Genomic DNA, 22,493 nt, shown 5'->3' with positions numbered 1-22,493 from the left:
GCTTATAAATTCAGTCGATTTTTCCTTTTTTTGTTTTTCTTTTCTCCCAATTCAATTTTCAATTAATGCATTAATTTCCTCTTCTATCTTTTCAATTTATCTTAAATTCTTTTTCTATCGCGAATTAGATTTTGTTTATCCTAAATTCATCACCGATCAATTTACCAACAAAAAAAAAAAATTTTTTTTTGGTAGACCAAAGGAAATAACTCTTGAGACGAATTTCAGAATCTGCTCTCTTCATTGTGTCGCTTGTTCCTTCATACAAGGAGTAGTTTCTGCAGGTTTCATCATGACACGGATATCTGTTGTTGAAATTGTTTTAAGAGAAACTAGGTTAATAGAAAGAGAACTCTCTCTCTCTCTCTCTCTCTCTCTCTCTCTCTCGCTTTTGCTTGAAGATCTTGCAATTCGATTTAAATTTGTTTTTATATTTAGATAAAATCATAATGTAAAGTTATATCCTTTTACAGAGCAATTTCTTTTCTTTTGTTCTAGGAAATTAAATAACTGATTTCAGTGAATCCATTATAAGATTGAATTAGAGTCGCTCAACGATATTGAACATGTTTATATTAAATTTTAATATTTGACAATATCAAATTATCAGAAGCAATATTACCAGACAAGAGAAAGTCAAGACAAATGTGGAAAATAATATATAGCTATATAAAATTGTGAATAAATAGCAAAAACAATATTAGACATTTTTTAGAAGTCAATATCAAGACGAGCAAAATAAACAATAGTAAATATTAAGTAAAAAAGCTAAATCTAATATATAAAAGTATATACATGTCTGTCTGTTTCCATATTTTCAAACTCTATCTCCTCCGAAACCAAAAGTTGCAGAACAGCACGTGGGGTCTCAAATGATTGGATTTTTTATGGACCATTTTTTTATGGGTCTTTAACCGGTTAATATAGTTTTTAAGGGGTCAAAGGGTCTAAATTGAAAAAAAATCCTTGTACATTTTGTACATTCATCCTAGTTTATTTTTAATTTTTAATCAGTTCATATGCGTGTCACGTTGTTACAGTGGTAACGTCACCAGCTTTGAATGCTACAGTTTTGCTTTCGGTTTTGATTCTAGCTGATAGCACCCAGATACTTTTTTTTTACTTTTGAAATCACGACTCTATAATATAATATATACAAAATCTGGACAAATCAAAATATGATATTTAAGCGTATTTCACAACCGGGTAAAGCAGCCCCCTCCCCAAGTTCAAAATATAATTCACAAGAGCTGAAGGAGTTTGGATAAATTCATATAGTAATTGAATTTTTGTAATTTAGCACCAATCAATCATATTATTTTCATTTTTTTTTCATTTCTGTCTCATACTAAGAATATGAATTCTAACTTGTCTGTAATTTCGCTTGCACCATCTGCTAGGATCAAGTCGTCATCAACTGATCCCTTTTTTATCTTAAGCTGCTTTGGGTGATCAACATCGATGTGGCACACACTTTGAAATGTTTGGAATAACTGACAACGGATGGTGCAGCTGTACCAGTTGAGATGTCATTAAGCAAGGCAATTTCTCATGGAAGTCTTTACAGTGACACAAGCATTTTTTTTCCATTTGATCTGCTGTAGGCAGGATCATGTTTTGACGTTTCGTTGTTGACCACGTCTCACAGTTCAATAGTACAGGTCGGAGCTGAAAAAACAAACAAACAAACAGATGAAATGATTATTATCGATATCATTTAAGCTGACAAATCAATTACTTGATTCTGATTAGCCAATTTTTATTTATTATTGTTGCACAATGTTCTTTTGCAGTAAAAATAACTTAGTTTGCTTCAGTTTCTTGGAAAAGAAAAAAAAATATTTCAGACCGGAAAATTGGTAAAACATATTTTTCACTAATGATATAATGGTGTGAATAAAATCTAATTTGGACACTACTTCTACTCTGACTCTCAAGTGACAACGAATAGGACCTACAAAAAAAAATACAATAGTGTCAAACTTCAACGTACATAATTGTCCAAGAACAACACGTTTTTAACAAATGCTGCCTTTGATATAGATCACTGTGAACAAAACACCAGTTATTTCAATAAACATCGATGAACTAAATTGTAGACTAGCAACTACTGAATAATGAATTATGCCTGTTTTTATCAAGCCCAAAACAAATCATTTATATAACCAGTGGTGACTCACTTCACTACCTCGGATGTCTGTGTACAACTGTTTATGCAAACCAAATGATTTGGTATCTCTCGCTGTCCCGGATGTTTGGAATATCCATTATATCCATTTCCACCATAGATGCAGCATACAAGTTGGTGACTCTTCGATTGGTGTGAGAAATGATGATGATCATTAGAGGCAGTGAGCAATTCATTGTGACTACTTCTCAAAAGAAAACTTAGATTATGTATTAATTAAAATAATTGCTCTATTTATTTTAGTTATGTAATAAACAATTTTATGCATTTATATTAAACTATCAAGGAGACCCGATGTTGCCAGGGATTGAATTATGATCAACAGATGTTTCACACTCCCATATTTTTATTGTCATTGAAATCGATGAATTTGCCTGTTTTTTTTTTTTTATCAAATCAATTGATTACCTGCTGTAGTTGGTGACCCATTACGGTGCACCAGGAAGAAACTTCATATGCCTCCCCACATGATTTAATCACCAATATATTGTAGTCTACATTGCACTGAAGAGAACCTACTATTTATCTTATAAAATTATTTTTTATATATAACTAGTCTGAGTGTTTGGAGGTGTGTGTTGAGCAAAAAAAAAATGTGGTAGTAGGCAGGCAGGCAAGCTCGAACTCGTAACGCAAAGGTAGAAAAAAAGTGATAGAAAACCTGACATCTTTCCGCTACTCCATGATGCAACTGGAAGTTCAAAATGTTAAAATTAGGCAAAGTCATTCCAACCGAAATGATGACTTGCAAAAATGGCTTGCAAAAAATCGACCCCTCCTTGTAGAAAACTGTCCCGTTTAGGGTGAAGGAATAAATGTTTTTGGCCAATTTTTCGATATTTGTCGTCTGAGACACCGAGCTTCAAAATGGTACCAATCTCGTGAAAATCTGTTGTCTCTGCTGAAAGTTTTAAGCAGACATATAAACATACATACATTCCAATAAACCGAATATAATATTCTAGAGAAGCGGGGGTTTTTTTTTTAAATTCACCCCCGCCCCCATTTTGAAATGTCTGTTAAAATGAAAATAATTAATTTTCTCACCTCAAATTTATATATCACAAATTGAAGATAAAAGATCAATAAATAAGCTAATTTAACACAAAAAAGAATAGTTATTTGCATACTTACCTGTAAAGTCCAAAGTTTTAACTCTTAAAAAAAAAAAAACGTGATTTTTTTTTTAAGTAAAACCTTATAATCTTATATTATCCAAAAATTTTTTACAATTACGACAATTTTTTCTATTTCATTCAATGTTTTTTTTGATATTTAAAAAAAAATTCACTCCATAGAGAAGAAATAAAATATATTAAATCAAAAACTCATGTATTTCATTGATAGAAGAAAAAAAAATGGAAAATTCGTTGAGTGATTTGCATTTAATCAGCAAAAACTGATGAGTGAAATGTTATCATTTTTTTACGTATGGTAACCCATATCGACCAATTTTATTAACTTCAAATATCTAATTAATTACAAAGGGGAGATAAATTAAATGTTTGTTTCTTCATATAGTTACTATCGAGTTTACTTTTGAAATGTATTTTGTCTGATGTGTTGTTTTTATGCTTTGGAAATAATTATTTATGTCCCTTTGAGGCCTCCATATTTGACAACTTGAAAAATCAAAGAACACTGCTTTGGCTAATGGCGGATAACGAGTTGCAAAAATGCGATTTTCTGGGACCCTTGCTTCAAAAAATCCTTTTATTTAAAAAATACATGGAATATAAAATATAAATATGGATAATTCTTATAAATGAAGAATGGAAGCAACCATTGCTTAGTTTTTTTATAAGTAAGTGATTTTTTGGTACATATATATATATATATATATATATATATATATAATTATTTTTTTACTATAATAATTAAATACCTACAGACACTAGTGTTTCATCCTTTCGGGATTCTTCAGTGCAGGGTGTCACGATTAACACCAGCCGAACGATTCGAACCCCGCGACACGAGACATCTCTGGCTCAGTTAGCGGAGACCGTATCCATTCGGCTACCATTAACCGTGTAAAGTAGCGATGAATTTTTTAAACATTTTAATTTAAATGTTCATTACGTCAGTCAGACAGTGATCTAATCGTTATACGATGATCTATGCATAAGAGCTAAATTGACCGACTTTTAATTCAACTGAAAGTGCTCAACGATAAGAAATGAATTTCTTAAAGGGGCTGTCATAATTATTTTTTTACTATAATAATTAAATTTATTAGATTTGGATTAAGTTAAAATTCGTTGAATTTCGTGAAATCTTTTTTAAAGAAAACAGATGAAAAAAAATATATTGTATTTTTTTCGATTAAACCTTTCATTATTTTAAAATTTGGTCTTTGCTCATTTTATTGAAAAAAATTAGGGGTTGAAATTACATTTTCATATTGATTATTAGCTTCGAAACAGAGAGAGTCTATATAATCAAATGTTTATTCACTAGTTTGTAATGGCGGCTTATGTTATTTGTTTATTTTATACTAACGAGTCACTGCTTATCTGAAATTTCTCGGTCTGTGTTGAGATGCAGAAGATACCAATCAGTATTTTAAATACTGGGCAAACTGACAAAATTTCCCCTTTAAGCAACGATGAAATATTTATATATATATATATATATATATATATATATATATATATATATATATATATATATATATATATATTTTAAGCATAAGAGCAATTTCTGGCAAAAAATTCTTAATCCTAATGCTGGTTCGATTCTATCCAAGTTTGATTAGTTTTTTTTTTTAGTTTTTTTATTGATTACCCCTTTTCGAATCAAAAAGGACACTCATATGACTTGTACATTATTTATTGCAATAAAGCAAACGTTTTTACAGTTTGGACAAGCCGTACTATAAAGTTGCTGTCTCACTCTGGATCTGTTAGGTTGACTGGTTCTTTCTTTGTGGTTCATTATGGATAAACAGGTTTATGGATCTTTTGTGTGGAAAAAGTTATGAGTCTCACTTCTGATGCAATCCTCTATCTGTATAAAAAACAGATACACCCTAAAATGGAGTATTGTTGTTACCACATTTATAAGTGCTACTCATAGCACTATCTTCTGCCTTGACAGAGTATAAAATCGACTTCAGAATCTAATGGGTGTCCTTTTCTTTTGTTTCCACAGAAGAGACGTTACTAGTCCTTCTTTACTCTATTGTTTTTTTTTTTTTTTTTCATGGTAGGTACTTTTTTTTTTTTTACATAGGAGTCACCACTTATCAAGGCTCAGAAGCCACTTGAGGATAAGAGTTAAAGAGTGTACATTAGTCATAGGAATCGTTAGTAGTGTAAATTTGGTAAATTGGACTTCAATAAGCAGAATTTATTTCCAAGGACTAACCATATGTGGCAAAAAATACCACATGGCAGTTTCCCAGTTGACTATAGCATGGTGATATTCAAGTCCAATGTTAATAAATTCTTGTTCTGCTGTTTCATTAAATAATCAATTTCATCTCGGATCCAACAATGATATGCAATCCTCAAGGTGATTGTCTTACTATTTACCTGACACAAACCATTAACCTTTATCCTCAAGTGGCTTTTGAGATTTGATTAGTAGTGCCTCGTTAGTAAAAAAAAAAAAAAAAAAAAAATCCTCATTCTATTATATATTTCAAAAAATTTATGCAACTATTTAACAGGAAAAGTTACATTGTACAGAAAATCAAAATAAATTATTGTGCATTCATTTTGTTTTTATGAATCCGATGCAAAGAATCTACAACAAATCAACAGCATTCTTATTCAAAAATACAATTACTCAAAACAGGTATTCCATGGTACATCATGTAAGCTTCTCTTGGACAATAATTGTTTACACATTTGCATATAACGACATTATCCAATTTATCCGTCTGACTAGCTGGCACAAGTATATCAATAGACCGCTGTGGACTTGGACAACAATTATTAAGGAGGACTTGGGTGAACTTTCTGGTACACAAATAATTGGTCTTTGGCTGTAGGAATTAAGTGTAGGTACTCTTTCTCAAGGATTGCTTTAGATGGGTCACTATGATATGGGATAGGATTCAGTCCAGGGAACAAATCTGCTCAACATTAAATACCGTTACAATATGTTGGCATTATAACAATTGATGAATTGCTATATGTTAATATTTGATTTAATTGAAATAAAACGTTTTTTTTTCTTTCTTTTTGTATACTCCATATCAGCTTATGTGTAACGTAGTACATATTTACACACATGTTAACATGTAGACATCGTCGCAAGGAAACAAAGACAAGGAATAACTTGACTCACTTTTTTTCCATCGAAACAACAGACATTTATTTTCAGGTACTTTCGAGAATAACGTCTTATCTCTTGTTCAAATCTGTCGCTCTCGGCCCATGTGTATAACACGTATATCTCTTATGTGATCATCGATCTGCACACACGTTCTTCTTTTTTTTATAATCTTTTTCTTTTTTCCTTGCCGTGAAGCCATCTCACACGTGGTTCAGTATTTGCATATGTTGGCTGTTGCATCTGCCATGTGCACACCCGCATTCTGTTACATATATTTGGAACACAAAATTAATTAATGTGTAATATAAATTTGTTAGTTTGATTCAAGATAAAGTGATGAGCAAAACAAATAAGAAGACTGTGTGTTCATTCTAAACATATTTAGCCTACATGACATTGGCTTATATACATACATATATATTTTATATATTTGCACACTATATATATATGTATATGTACCTATTTACTATGCCTCCCCACGGGACAGAATTAAACACCAGGGTCGTTTTTTAATGTGGAGAAAAGGTACAAAAATAAAAATTGTCTCAGTCGTGAAGGATTTCTCCTCCACCGAAAGAGAACAAGAAACAGAGGTGCAGCATCTGAAGAACAGATACTACACTTTGATCTTGACTAAAAGTATATCACACACACACACACACACACACACACACACATATGCACGCCCACACACACACACACATATATATATATATATCACACACATATACGTGCACATATATATATATACACACGCACACATATATGCACACATGCACATACGCATCACATATACACACACACACACACACATGTATATATTTGTTGGGACGAGAGCAACCACGTGTATTAGTTTGCTTTTGTGTATGTAATTTCCTTTTTGTTGCTTAAAGTTAGTTTTATGAGAAAAATTTCTAACCACTTTCTTCTGTCAATCCCACTATCTTCTGCCTGACCTTATGCTCTCCTTCCCATATCCCATGACCCTCTCTTACCTTCTCTGTCTCATTATTCACTGTCATTTTGTCTGAATACTGATTTTGCAGGCTCTTATCTTTAGGTATTCCCCCACTCTGTCTCTTCTAGAAATGTGACAATATTTGTCTTTTTTTTTCTCTGTTTCTTTTTTAATTGTCTACATGTGAGCTTCTTTTTTTTTTTTATACTGTTTTGTTTATAACTATTTATAAGACTACAAATAAATTTATTAGGTCATGAGAATTTTCTTTTCTTATTTAATCTTTCTCCTCTCTCCATTTAACTCTCATTACAATGACTCACCTCTTTCTTCTCTCTGGCCTATCTATATCACATACACCCATAAATAATTTTGGTAGATACAATTCTCTTCAATTGCCAATAGAGACACAGTCTTGGGTTTTCTGGTTTCACCTTTTTGGTACGGTTTCAGATATACCGGAAATCGCGCCAAAATTTCTTTTTCAAAACTGAAACTGTTCAGAATAGTTCTTTGGTAGCAAATGGCCATAGCCAAGGAAACATGAAAAACTTTGTTCGAATTTTAATAAAATAAAACGTTATCAACATTTATACAGTTAATAAGAAAAATTTAAAAAAAAAAAAAAAATGATAGAAAATAAATAATTAATAAATATTAATAATTTTCATAAATATTTCTTAATATTAGAATAGTTAATAATTCTCCAAATTCTATTTAACATTTTAACAAATTTTTCAGTGAAAATGAGGCAGGGGGGAGCATATAGCATATTTTATTGATAGAAAAATATTTTATTATCTATAGACATGTTTCAAAAGAAAAGAAATGGATGAAAAGATTTTCAACAAATTTAAAATTTGTTTCAATCTTGCAACATTTGCTTCTATCTGAGATAAAATTCATGTGTGGATCAAAGTGGAATATCTGTTCTGTATTCTCTCAAAAAAGGAGAACTCATTCTTAGGCCAGTTACCGATTTTGGAAAGGTGAATAAAACATGCATTCTGGTTCAATGCTATGATGACCAAATGCATTCCGACTAGTTCCTCTGTCAACAGTTCATTGCCCATTTAAATGCGTGCATGGATCAAAGTGTAATATCTGTTCTGTGTTCTCTCAAAGGAGAAGGTTTTTGGCATTGTGTTATTACTACCAAAATAAACACAGTGGAAAAACTGTTTAGATTTGAATAAAAATGTAATCTTATCAACATTCCTACTATTTATTACAAACAGATTAAACAAAAATTATATAAACTTATTGTTTATGGTTTATGAATTTTTGAGATGAGGATTAATAATTACTATTATTTGGACTATTCTTATTTTCACATGACCTATGGCGTAATGGATAAAGTGATGTATAGTGATAAGGAGTAAAGATTGTACATCGAAAAACAAAAATAGGTTGAAGGCTCCCAAAATTCATACTGGAATCATCTGAAAGGATCTGTGGCATAGTGGATGTATGGCATATTTGATTAAATTTAGCTGCAAGTTATACTCTTCTAAAAGTTGAAGTTGCCATTCTTGGTGCAGCCAACACTCCAAATACACTTGCAAATTACTTAGGATTTCTATTCAATCACGGCTGATAGAACAAGAGCATGCTACCCTTGTAGATTAAATAAAGGAGTTCGTTCATAAATTCCCGAATCCAACAGAAAGATTAGAGTTCAAGAAGATACACTGAAAGAAGATTGGAGATTACATCGACTGAAATGTTTTGAATACATCGACTGAAATGTTTTGAAAGTAACACTCAAAATGAAAACAGTAGTTCGAATGATCCAAATAATATAAATTGATAAGAGGAAATCTTGGAAATGGATCTCCTCCCTGCTATACCAATTAAGAAATACTCAACTGAGTTAACCCCAGTACTTTCCAAACTCTACAACAAATGCTTTGTTGAATTTTGCTTCCCTAATAGCTGGAAAATAGCCCATATTGTATCAGTGTACAAGAATTCTGGTGAAAGAATTGACCTGCTCAATTATTGCCCTATCAGTCTCCTCATCCTCTTCGCTAAAATCTTTGAGTCATGAATTAATTATGCACTAGTTCACCTCCCCGCAAAAACTGATCTTCTCTTAGATAGACAGTATGGATTTGGACAATACCGTTCTACTGCAAATATTTTAATAGACATCTCTGATCATATATAGTACCATGCACTGAATAAAGGCGGGGGAAGCCAAAGCTGTAGCTTGTGATACATCCAAAGTCTTTGACAAAGTCTGGCATGAAGAGTTCCTAATGAAAATCAGATCATACGGTATTACTGGACAACTGCTAAATATAATTATGCCCTTCTTAGACAAAAGGAAAATCCAGGTTGTCCTTGATGGATATTAGTGATGAGACGATTCCAATATTTTTCCCAATTCCGATACAATTACCAATTCCGACCTTAATTCCCGATTCCGATTCTTTAAAAATCTCTTAATTATTTAACTATAAGATTGTTATTTCTCCCGATTTTTGTAAAAACACATGTTAAATATGTAGATATTTTCCTAAACATCAAAATACATTTGTGGAGGAGGACCTATCAATTTTAGCTTTACTGGTAATAAATATTTATTATCATTATTACCAGCAATGGAAGATTTGAATTTAAACAAAATCTAATAAAAAAAGACAAAAGAATCGTTTTGGCATCGGAAAATAGGCATCAATTTTTTCAATACCGATTCGGATACCCCCAAATCTTCAGATTTTTTCTGATTCATGATTCCGATTAATCGTCCCAACACTAATGCATATACATCTAAACAGCATAATATTAATGTGAGAGTGCCTCAGGGATTGATCCGTGAACCTCTATTATTCCTGATATTCATAAACGATCTCTCTGATAACATTGTGTCTGAGATGGGTATATTTGCTGATGATACAACACTCTTATAACAGGCATGAGGAAAAAACCCCCAGATGTACACATATCTAAGGCAATGGAAGAATCCTTAGAAAACGACCTCCAGTTTATAGTGGAATGGGGCCCGTAAATGAATGGTAACATTTAATGCTACTAAGATTAAGCTTCTTTCTTTAGCAATTACAAAAAACCTTCTCAACCACCCATAGCCATGATTAATAACAACTTACCTGAGAGCTCTTTTTTCAAACTCCTCAGCTTAACATTCATGGGCAAAAAGTACATTAAGGACATTGCCAAAGTTGCTGCAAGGAAGGTGGGTTCCCTCTATCATTCTAGAAGATTACTCACACCTGAGAGTATCCTTTTTTTTTTTTTTTTTTTTACATAGGCGTCACCACTTATCAAGGCTGATCGGCCACTCAAGGATAAGAATTAAAGAGTGTAGAGTAGTCAAAAGGACAATATAGTAATCAATAGTAATGGAAGTTCGGTAAATTTGTTAACTTAAGTGGAACGGCTCATCAGAAACTTGTTCACGTTGGACTTGAAGACAACCATATTATAGACAGCTGGAAAGCAGGAAAACGGAAGACAATTCCACAGGCGTGCAGTTCTAAGAAAGAAGCTTTGATCATGGAATCTATGTTTAGGTTTAGGCACAGATAAAGAGTGGGGAAAATTATTGATAATGTTTTCAGCTAGTCTAGTGTTTCTTGTGACAGTTTGGCGAGGGGGGACCATAGATTGAAGCTCAGTCGAACACTTTCCATGAAAATAACGATAAAGCAGAGACAAACTCGCAACATCTCTTCTGTGAGATAGAGGTTGCAGCAAAGAGAAAAGGACATCTCCCACCAGGCCACGAAGTCTATTTTGAACCCTATCAAGGCAGGACAAGTCTTTTCTACCAGCTCCTGCCCATATGTGGCAACAGTATTCCATCCTGTATCTCTGCAAAGCCACCATTCACCCATGCATGGAGTATTGTTGCCATATCTGAGCTGGTGCATCCACCACTAGTCTCTCTCTGTCTTGGACAGGGTCTAAAGAAGAGTCTCCAATCTAATAGGTCTTGCACTGTTAACTAAGCTCCAACCCCTGTCCCATCACCACAATGTTGCATCCCTGTGCATGTTATACACATATTTTAATGGAATGTGCTCTTATGAACTCATTGTACTTGTACTTTCTCAACGTACATACCCCTGACAAATCCAGCAAGCAGCAAAATCTCGCCCCTTCACTGTAGAGATCCCTAGATGTTTTAATGTTACCTTCTACTCTAATTGCTTCTTCCATCAGACTGCTAGATTTTGGAATTCTCTCCCTGTTACCTGCTTCCCTGACTGTACTGACATGCAGAAGTTTTAATGTAATGTAAACCAACATCTCACTCCTCACCCAAAAACATGGTCCCAAATAGTAGTCCTTTACATTCAAGTCGCAATATGTCTTGTTTGTAGTGAACATGACTTAAAAAAAAAAAGTAAGTTTACATTTAATCATCAAATATTTTCAAATAAAAACAGCCATACTTAGGTAGGTTCCCTTAAAAAGAAAAGAAAACTTGGGGATCAGTTTAATAAACAGTATCCTCTATATGATATAATAGAAAACCTATATATAAAGTTATGTTTATATATTTGTATGTAGAGGATTCACTCCTAAACAAAGTAACTGATCATTCTGAATTTTGAAACAAGGTGTAAGGGATCCAAATGTGGATTATTTTTAGTTTAATTTAGTTTTATGCACTAAACATATTTTGATAATTTCTATAAAAATTTTCTTTTAAATGTAGTAAGGAAAAGAAAAAAGGAGTTAATTAGCCTTTTCACTTGCAATTACGAAAAAGATAATAACTTGTTGGAAATCAAGCTGCTCTCTTTAAAGAAATATTTGAACACAAATGCTAAATATTTGTCCAGAAAATAAAACAATATGGTGAAAGAGAACTATTTGTTCTATTAAAAAGAAAATTTAATCAAAAGATAATAAACAATAATGGTCAATTAATAAAATGACCCTTTCAAAAAAAAAAAAAAAAAAAAGAAAAAAAAAAAGAAAAAATGCAAATTAGTGATTTGTCCCACCAAAGGGATATATTTGTTTGAAGTAGCTGAGTGGACTTAGTTACATATTCGAGTAATAATCTGATAATTCGCCTTACTTAAATTTAAGTTTAGGCCAGATGATCACACACACTAACTGATAAAAACATGTTACTGATAAACGCTATATAATTCTTGTAGTAAAATTTTAACTTAATACAAAGTGAGAAGGGAAAGACAGAGAAAGATGGGAGGAGGGGGGGCAGAATGTCTGTCTCTAATCTGTAATATAAAGGGCAGTTTAATATCTGTCTTTGTTTTAATTTTTATGGTGTTTTTGCTGGGGATGGGGCATTCTACCGGATGCTAGACATTCACCCAGTATTGCAGTCACTCAAACCGAGAGATCTTTTTAAGATTCTAACCGTTCCTTTGAGTGCAGTTGTTTGTATTCCTTTATACTCGGCTCACCGGATGTATTCGACAGGTAGTTTAAAAAATTTTTTTTTTTCATGAGTCTGATTAATCCTTTAATGTTGGAATGATGGAGATCTTAAGATTCGGGTTTCTTTTAATATCGTATATGAGGCTTTGATATTTCATTATCTTTTTCCTCCCAGCTCTGTTAAGGCCAGCATCATTAAGGACACTTATTTCAACTAGTGTCGCTACTTTCTTCCTCTTATAAGTTTCTCTTCCGTATGTCTTGCTTGTGATGTTTTAGTTGTCTGTGTGTATGTTTGTATGTCCGGATAAAAGTGGAAAACAAGAAAACAAATACTGACAAAGTTGGTATTAGATAAATAATATCTGAAATTTAGAAAAGCTAATTAATTCTTTGACCATAAACTTGCGCAGATTTTCATGCCAGATTACGTGCTAAAAGAAATAACTTTAATTTTTTTTTTAAGAAATAATTTTTTTTTTTTAATCAATGAGTTACTTCCCTTATGTCAATTCATAGGAATCTATAAACAAGAATTGCCTGTGTGTATGTCTAGCAAAAGAAATATTCTGAGCAAAGGAGGAAAAGAGGTTGGGGGGAGGGAGGGGTAAATGGAGGAGAGGGGAAAGATAGATGTATTGAGAGAGAGAGAGAGAGAGAGAGAGAGAGAGAGAGAGAGAGAGAGAGAGAGAGAGAGAGAGAGAGAGAGAGAAAAGTTTTAATATGAACATGTTAGACTTTTGCCCCGGTCAACATCTTGTAGTCCTGCTAGTATTAACTATTGTTAAAAAACATTTGTTATATTTTGCATGTAGGTCTTTTGCTGTAAGGCCCTTTTTTGTCATACAAATAAATCTAAAAGATTTTTTTAAAACTTGCATTGACTAAACCTTTTAAAAAAAAAAATCTTGACTTCATTTAACAAAAGCAAAAAGTATCAACTTACTGAATTATTCCACCCCCTCTTATTTTTCTTTTCTCTCTTTTTTTTTTAGCAGCTTCCTTTCTCTGTTGCGTAAGCATAGACATTGTTGTAACTTAACCTGAATTATAACACTTGAATAGGATTTTGAATTAACCGTTATCTTTAAATTTTACAAATTAAAAGAAATAAAAATCAAAAAGTTAAACTTACCGCATGTAATTATATGCTAGCGTCTATTAATTTAGGGTAATATTTTTTATTAATGGAGATTTGGTATCTGTTTTGTATGATGGACACAGTAATACTACTAAGGTCCCAAAGTAATGTTGGTTTTGTTAAATCTTTTATTCCGCCTGAATGGATCAAAGAAGATTGAAACCTGCATTGCTATTAGGGCTGAGCTTATGCATTCATGCCCTGCAAGTTACATCTCTCTGTTGCAGATATTAATGGTGTGAGACTCTTAAGAAAGCAACCGTTGTCATGGTCGTGCGTCAGAAGCAAAGATACGTGATTGAATTCTTCCATACAGAAAAAATTGAACCAATCAGCATTCACCTGTACCTTTTGAACGTTTACTCAGCTGATGCAATTGATGTCAGCACACTTAGGCGATGGGCTCGTCGATTTCAGAGTGATGAAAGAGATTGGAGTGACAAAGCAGGCTCCGGACATTTACGATCGAGGTATCGTTCATCACTAGCAAAAATGCATTGAGAATGAGATTGGTGACTATGTAGAAAAATAAATTCTGGAGTACAAAAGATCGCTCATTTTAATGGTGCGACTTCCATCTCCATAGTTCTTCAATGTTTTAGTTTTTGAATTACAAAATATGAGGGCTTACTTTTGGTATGCCCCTCATATTGCTGATGGAGGTTTGGTAACTCATCCAAAGCTGAACCTATATTATTACTATATTTCAGACTAATGCACTATTTTTCAAGGAGGAGAAGATAGTATAGTATCTGTTTTGTTGTTATGATATCATCGTCCCAGACCTTATTTCATTGTTTTCTGTTTGGCTAGGGATTGCATGTGAATTTGATATTTCCTAGAAACTTCCTCCTTCGGTGGAACCACCTCAGCCCACTCAGACAAGGTATTATTTAGTATTATTCAGATCTTCACTAGCAGTAAATAATCTGTTTTATTGTCATAAGACAATCGTCCTAGGCATTATCTCTTTTCAGGAGGAAGGGAATTGTATTATATATTCGTCATATGCGATGGTTATTCCAAAAGTAAAGCCCTCTTTCATTTTATTTTTCACTCAAAAAGTTGAAGAGCTATGAAGACAGAAGTAGTACTATTAAAACGAACGAAATTTTGTGCTGTAAAATTTATTTTTCTACATAGTCACCATCATTCTCTATGCACTGTTTCCCGGAATTCACTGATGCATCTGTTTCTAACACACTATATGATAGGTGTTGCTTTCGTAATCTTACATCATCAATATCTGCAACGGATGAAAATTTCAAGTCATGAATGCAAAAGTTCAATCATCATAACGATGCAATTTTTAATCCCCTCTGATCAATTCAAGTGGAATAAAAATAGGAGGCATTACTTTTGAAATGCCCTGCATACTATCAAAAATATATGTCTGGAGGAAACATATTATTGCTCGTATGATTTAATTGCAAACTGAAGAAATTTGTCTAGATAGATTGGTCAATTGTTTTCAATTCTGAATTAACCTTTTCATTGCAAAAAACTGCAGATTGGATCAGCACCCTTTATTTTAGATACATCCAAGCATATCTGTAAGGGGCACTCTCCTTCGTTCAGTCTATCTAGTTAAAGTTTTTAAATAGCATTTTCTTTGGTCTGTCATTCTATTATTTACTGGTTGATTGTTTTATCACATACTAACTATTTTAGATTATTTTTTTTTAATAGAAATAATTAAGCATTATTTGCTAAAATGTAATATTTTAAACATAGTTCCAATTTATGAAAAGAAAATATGTTGGTACTTTCAGGAGTAAATTTATCTTTTTCATATATCATGTATGTGAACAAAACTTTGAATGTAATTTTCAATTAAAACGGAGTCAGAATATGCATAATGATATCAAGTGTTGTCCAACAGTTTGCAAGATTGTATTATTATTGGCTCACAAAGAGTTTTCACACAAATCATTAAAGATCTCTCCTTGAAAACAACCTGTGGTGTTCCTTGGAAGCTGAGTGACAACAAGTTTCCTCAGATTTCCAGTACTCTCCACCTCTTTGGATAACATTTTCAAATAAATTTGCGTTATCGCAACAGCTGCTTCCCATTGATTTCTCGCTGACAGTGGCCATTGGACTCCACTGGAATTTGAGTGGCAATAAGCCTCCCCAAGGTCCCAGTTCTCTTCACACTTGTCCAGCAGAGGTCTGGTCAGCGCTCTCTCCTTGGTCTTTGCATCGTCCTTGACTCTTCTCGGCTATTTGGCATCATTCTTTGAGGAGAGGTGATGGGGCATTAGGGCAATGGGAGGGGATAGGTGAAGGGATAGAGAATTTGTAGATATGTAGCTTCAATGTTCTTGGTTCCATGCAACGCCTTTTCATGTTTTGCTTCTGCAGCAGTTTGTCTGGCCCGTGCATGTGGTTCATGTTTATTAATTTCTGCATTCAAGGGTTTTCCTTAATATTTCAGCTGTTTTCATTATCGTTATTCGTTGTGTCTTTGCAGCCATTCCTCTAATTCCGATTTCTCCCATTTTTTTTTTTTTTTTCAAAGTTTTTCGGAATTGTTCCTAGTGCTTATTATCATCATCTATATATTAATACGATAGCATGTGCGTTCTTTTGTGTGCCACGTTTACATCCGGGTCATTTAATTATGTTCTTCTATTACTTGTCATAAATAATTTTACCAAGAATTCTTCATAAGATTTGGTTTCGGTTTCGACTATAGTTGTGGCACTTAAATCATCTTTTTTTTTATAAATAATTTTATCAAGAATTCTTCATAAGTTTTGGTTTCGATTTCGATTATGGCTGAAGTTATTATATATACATGCATATACTTTCTCATAAATTTTTATTTCGGTTTCAATTCAAGCTAATGCACCCAAGTCATATGGATATGTATTTTTATTTTTGAAATCGCAACTTTATAACATATAAAAATCGATAGAACATTAACTCTATAATAATATATACGAAATCTGCAAGAATTAAAATATCATATTTAAGCATACTTTACGATCGGGCTTTACCGGTCATTCGTGCTAGTTTAGATAAATATTTTTGCAGTTTTAACAAAAGAGCTACAATAATATCAGAGCGTCTCCATTTGCGCTGAACATCTTCAGAATGCCAACATCAATATATTACATATGAATGAATCCCCTGTGGAATTTCCACAGGTGCCGCGAGTTATTATTAAAAAAAAGCAAAAACATTCCAACTATTCTGAAATATAACCATTAATGGTTCACGTTTTAAATAACAAGTTATGTTTAGTTTTATCAATAGCATGATTATAAATTAGATGTGGTCATATCTTGTAGCTGAATGACGAATAAAACTAAAATTAAAAAAAGTCGGTTGCAGTATTCGAATGCTTTCCTTTTTTTTTTTCTTTTACATTGAAGCGGCGTCACTCATTCATGAAGAATGATGCTATTTAAACACATTTTCCATGCTGGCCATAAAACATTTGTATTCAAAAGAATAACATCGTCATAAACTAATTATGAACAATTACATCGCTATTAATATTCTGAAATAAAATGTAACAATGAGAGTCAACATCAAGCCGAAACAAACAGCTTTATTAATGGAAGAGATAATTGTTTTTTTAATTATTTTTTCTTGGTAAGATGATATCAGAAAGTTCTCAGATTTATTCCATGCTTATCCAGAATAATCACGGAATAGATATTTGGAACACTTTTTCTTTCTTTTTTATTTTTTTTACAATCCAGAGTATTTTTTGTTCAAACACTAAATTTATTCGACCGAGACCCCCCCCCCCCGGATAATTTTCCTTTTTCTAATCTATGAGTTTATTTCTAAATTACAAGTCATTAAAAAAAAATTTTTTTTTTTAGCAATTATGGTGTACTTTTAGTTACTACAGTAAAACCCTGGGATACGGCATTAAAAATTACTAACAAAATACATAGTATATAATACATGTGTATAATCAAATAACATTATAAATAACATCGCAAAGAGGGGGGGGGAAAAACATCGTATTCCACACATCGTAACCTGAAAAAAAAACGTATCCTAGGGCCACTGTACCTCAGAGTTCTACTATATTTACAAAATAGAAACGAATACGTTTTCGTTTAGTTTATTTCTGTATTGTGTTAAAAATTCCAAATTCAAATGGATACCGAGGGAAATATAATATATATATATATATATATATATATATATATATTATTTTTAATGTAAGTGATTTCATTTCAAAGTAAAATTTCAATTTAAAAACTAATGCTATAAGAAATGTAAATGAGACAATTTTGGGCATAATCTCCATATTAATAAAATGGAAACAATTATTCCCACTTCCAGTTGAAACACTGTGGCCAGACGTTAATCCAAAATTGCCACGCTACCTGCATGTATCTCATGTATGTTTTGCGCTAATAATCATTTGATTTAATTACAAATTGTAAATTGCTACAATTTCTCTGCTTTGATTCACCCCCACCCCCCAGTTACGACATTCTTAGAAGTAGTAGCTGGCAACTTACTCTCTAATAATTCTCTACTTTCACTACCCCAGTCATCATAGAGCTATTATTTTATACTATACGCTCCTCATTATAAATAAAATAAATAGTCTGAAATTTTAATTTTTCCTTCAATTTAACATTCATGACTTCCATTGTTTGAACACTCCAGATTGCCTACTGTCCACATCTGAATCGTGCGTTTATTAGTTATTAATTTCCTTCATTCTCGTGACAATTGTTTGGTGGCCCAGAGGTAAAGGCTTAACTAATGGACTCAAAGATGGCTTCGTGGCTGGATTCAAATCTCCTGATAAGCAGGAATTGTCATCCGACACTGATGATTGCATAAGCATGAAACACTGTAGGTGTAAAGAATAATTATTTAATAATATAAGTGATAAAACAAACACCAAGTTATATACTTCAGAAGTTTATTATATTAAAATATTACAACAGAGAATAGTTGGTAAAAGTTATCAGACTGTGCTAGTCTTTAGGAGAGATGGAGAATGGCTTTAAGTTACTTGGGCCATTTAAAACTATTAAAGCTTGTAGAGTTAATATTTCTTGTTTTAGTGAATGTAAAGGAACGAAATGGATGCAATTTAAAAGAAAGTATTGTTCTACCCTTTCACTTATCATAGACACTTTGGCAAGAAATGTTTTCATATTCCTCATAAGTTTGGAATGTAGACTCTGCCAATTTGGTAAATATTATGTTATTTTGTTCTCTGCAAATACATTTGAAGTAAAAAATATAATAATACCATAGCTATTGAATTATATGTATAAAAACTGTTATTGATCGGTTGTAACTTTCCAGGATTGACGCTTCTTCCTAATTTGGAGGGCAACCTGGCAATAGAGAATCAGAGTGCTTCCTGTTAGTCTATATGAAAGAAAAATCCAGAGTAGAACACGTCTTTCTTTTATTCCAGTCCAGCATTGCTTATATTTTTCGAGAATTCAAGTAATTCCAGAAGAATCAGACTATACATGCACACACACACGTATATATATATATATATATATATATATATATATATATATATATATACACACATACATATACACATATTTATATACACACACACGTATATATATACACACACGTGTGTGTGTGTGTATTTATATATATATATATACACACACACACGCGTAAAAATATATATATATATATATATGACGAAAAATAAAATTGATTAAATTACAATATTTATTAACCCATCAAAAGTAATCGATCTAATACATTAAGTATTTTATTATCTCAATAAGTTCAAATTTTTATATATTTATCTTTGTAACTACACACACACACACTAATTTATTTGTTATTTTCATCATCTATTTTTTTTTTTTGTTTAGTTACTCTATCTAGTATATTATGTTTTCTATTATCTCAATATATGATATTTATTTTGTAATTTTATATATATATATATATATATATATATATATATATATATTATACTAGCTGACCTTGACATAGTTTGATTTGTAAAGGAACTGTCTCTTTTGAGATGGGTCATTTTCAGTATGCAATTTTCAAACAACTGGTCCATGAGATTAAATAGGTTCAAAACCACTTCCAAATAATGGATTTGCCAATTGTACTGTTTGTGGTAGACTTTGTCACTTGTTAGTCTAAAAAGTCATTTGTGCAAACTTACACAAACTTCTGCCTCAGAAAATAACACCCATGTGAGCCAAAATGATCGACAATGCCCAGTATGTGGTAAGACCTGCCACAGTCTGGTAGGACTGAAAAGTATTTTTGAGTGCACAAAACTTGAAAAAGGTAAATACACACACACACAAAATAACTTCTTTTTTTTAATTTTTTTTTTTATTATTACATTTTCACCCCAAACGAGGCACATTGCCACTTTGGTGTAGGGGGCTACTATCAGGGGCAACAACTACTGGGCTACTATGTAGGGATTTGGGCAGCAAGATATCGGTTCACATTACATTTGAACTTCTGCACATCAGTACTGTTGAGGAGGAAGCAGGGACCTGGAATGGAATTCCAGAGTCTAGCGGTTCTGAGGAAGAAACTATTGGAGTAGAAAGAGCTTTTACGTCTAGGGATCTCTACAGTGTGGGGGTGGGATTTAGCAGCCTGTCGAGTTTGTTGAGGGTGCTCACGTCGTGGGGGCACAAATGATTGCAGTTCGTCAAAGCATTCACCACTAAAATACTTGTAGAACAGGCAGAGGGATGCAACATTTCGTTGATGGGACAGAGGCTGAAGCTTAGATGCCAGTTCAGGGCCTATCAGGTTTGTAACTCTCTTTTGAACCTTGTCAAGGAGCGAGAGACTAGTAGCAGATGCACCAGCCCAAATGTGACAGCAATACTTCATACATGGGCGAATGGTGGCCTTATAGAGATACAGGATACTTTCAGGTATTAGTAGTTGTCTAGCACGGTAGAGAGAGCCTACATTTCTTGCAGCGGCCCTGGTCATGCCTTCAATGTAATTGTTCCAACTCATGTTTCCTGTGAACGTTAGGCCAAGGAATTTGAAAGATGTACTCTCAGATAAAGAGTCGTTGGCCATTGCTATAGGTGGTAGAGAGGGTTTCTTGTAATTATTGAATGAAACTATCTGAAAAGTTGTCTTAGACTAACAACATCATGTCTGTGAAAGAAAAGGAAAGCAAAAATCACAAATCCCAAAAGTAAATTGACTGAAAAGGACCGGAAACACTCTTTTTGTCCAAAATGCTAAACTTTTATTAATGATACAAGGAAATATTTGTAAAAAGTTATTATGTAAAGATGAGTATTCATTTATTTTCTTATGTTGTCTGCGATGTGTACGATTGTGGATTGTTTTTTGTTTTTTTGTTTTTTAAATTTATAATTAAAAAAAATAAAATGCCTTATTTGTTTATGAATGACTCAAAATGTATTGTGGTGGAATTTAATTTTGTAATGAAATATCTGGGGGTGGGGCTTGTTTGGTCACATACGTGAGTTCTTTTTGTAATTTTCAATTTAGCAAATGACTGACTTGTTTACAAATGAACTGATATGCATTATGGTGCGATTTAATTTCATAATGAAGTGTGTCTGTCTGTGGATACACACTGACTTGTTTTCTTGGCCACATGCATTCATATCATCTGAATTGAATGATTCTATTGTTGGCATTGGTGTCCCTGATATTTTTCTAATCAGAATTCTCCCTGGAAAGATATTGGGTACTCATGGAAGAGACCACGTGAAGATTGCCAACATTAAGATGTTGGCAATCTTCACGTGGTCACGTGAAAGTGATTTTGTGGAATGAACTGGATTTGAACCTAGAACACCTAGGTCGTAAGTACCACTTAACCACCGTCACCTCCCACTGATGATCGGGGGTGGTGGGAAGCTTTCTTTTTTTTTTTTTTTTTTTTAAATTTAAATTTCAGTGTAGTATTGCAAAAGACTGGAAAGAAAGATATCCATTTTATAAAAAAGATTAATTGACTTAAAACTCGATATCCTGATGATATTATCTAGTGCCGGTTTGGTAGGAATTTTTAGCTTAATATATTTTTAATTCTTTCGAACAACACAATAGACATTTTTTATCTTGACTTAAAATTGAAGTGTATCGTAATCTAAAGATAGAAAATATTTAACAAGTTCACAACATTTCGGGCACAAACCGCCTTCCTTCGAACAATAAGACAACCCCACATTTTTTAGTTTACTTTTTTAAAGCAGTTTTTATGGGCTGCCTACCCCAAAGTTTTTTTTTTTTTAAATCCTTTAAAATAAACTTCTAAATCTATTATATAAAGGAAATTTGCGTGTGTGTGGGTGTCAAGTTACGTTAAAAACTACACAAGACGCCTACAAAGCTGATCTTTGCAAACTTGTGTTTGGTAAAAAAAAAAGTGGAGCTAGTAGTAGTCACAAGTCAATGTGTTCATAGTGTGAATAATAATGTATGTGAGTATTTGGCAGTGTCACACTGTGTTGGTTTATGTTGTTCTGTTAGTACGTATAACTGGGTAGCAATTTGTTTCTGTTAACTTGACTCTTGTCACTGTGTAAGAATGTGCATGCGAG

General features: G+C 32.7%; 1 protein-coding gene and 1 long non-coding RNA gene across 33 annotated transcripts in view; one reads left to right on the top strand and one right to left on the bottom strand.

The window, feature by feature from the left end:
- The window catches only part of LOC145294002 (arf-GAP with SH3 domain, ANK repeat and PH domain-containing protein 2-like), a 547,728-nt gene that overhangs the window by 144,516 nt on the left and 380,719 nt on the right, over positions 1-22,493 (top strand). The window lies entirely within an intron of this gene.
- Positions 1,320-7,609, bottom strand: LOC145294004 (uncharacterized). The gene is made up of 2 exons (XR_013869803.1): positions 7,465-7,609; positions 1,320-1,668 (listed from the first exon to the last, which is right to left on the bottom strand). It is a non-coding gene; the product is annotated as an uncharacterized LOC145294004 (long non-coding RNA).

Source organism: Euprymna scolopes, chromosome 15 (assembly GCF_053919585.1).
Source record: "Euprymna scolopes isolate OS-2025 chromosome 15, ASM5391958v1, whole genome shotgun sequence".
Taxonomy (NCBI): domain Eukaryota; kingdom Metazoa; phylum Mollusca; class Cephalopoda; order Sepiida; family Sepiolidae; genus Euprymna; species Euprymna scolopes.
The sequence above is the reverse complement of the archived record's forward strand: the minus strand, read 5'-3'. Positions and strand labels throughout refer to the sequence as shown.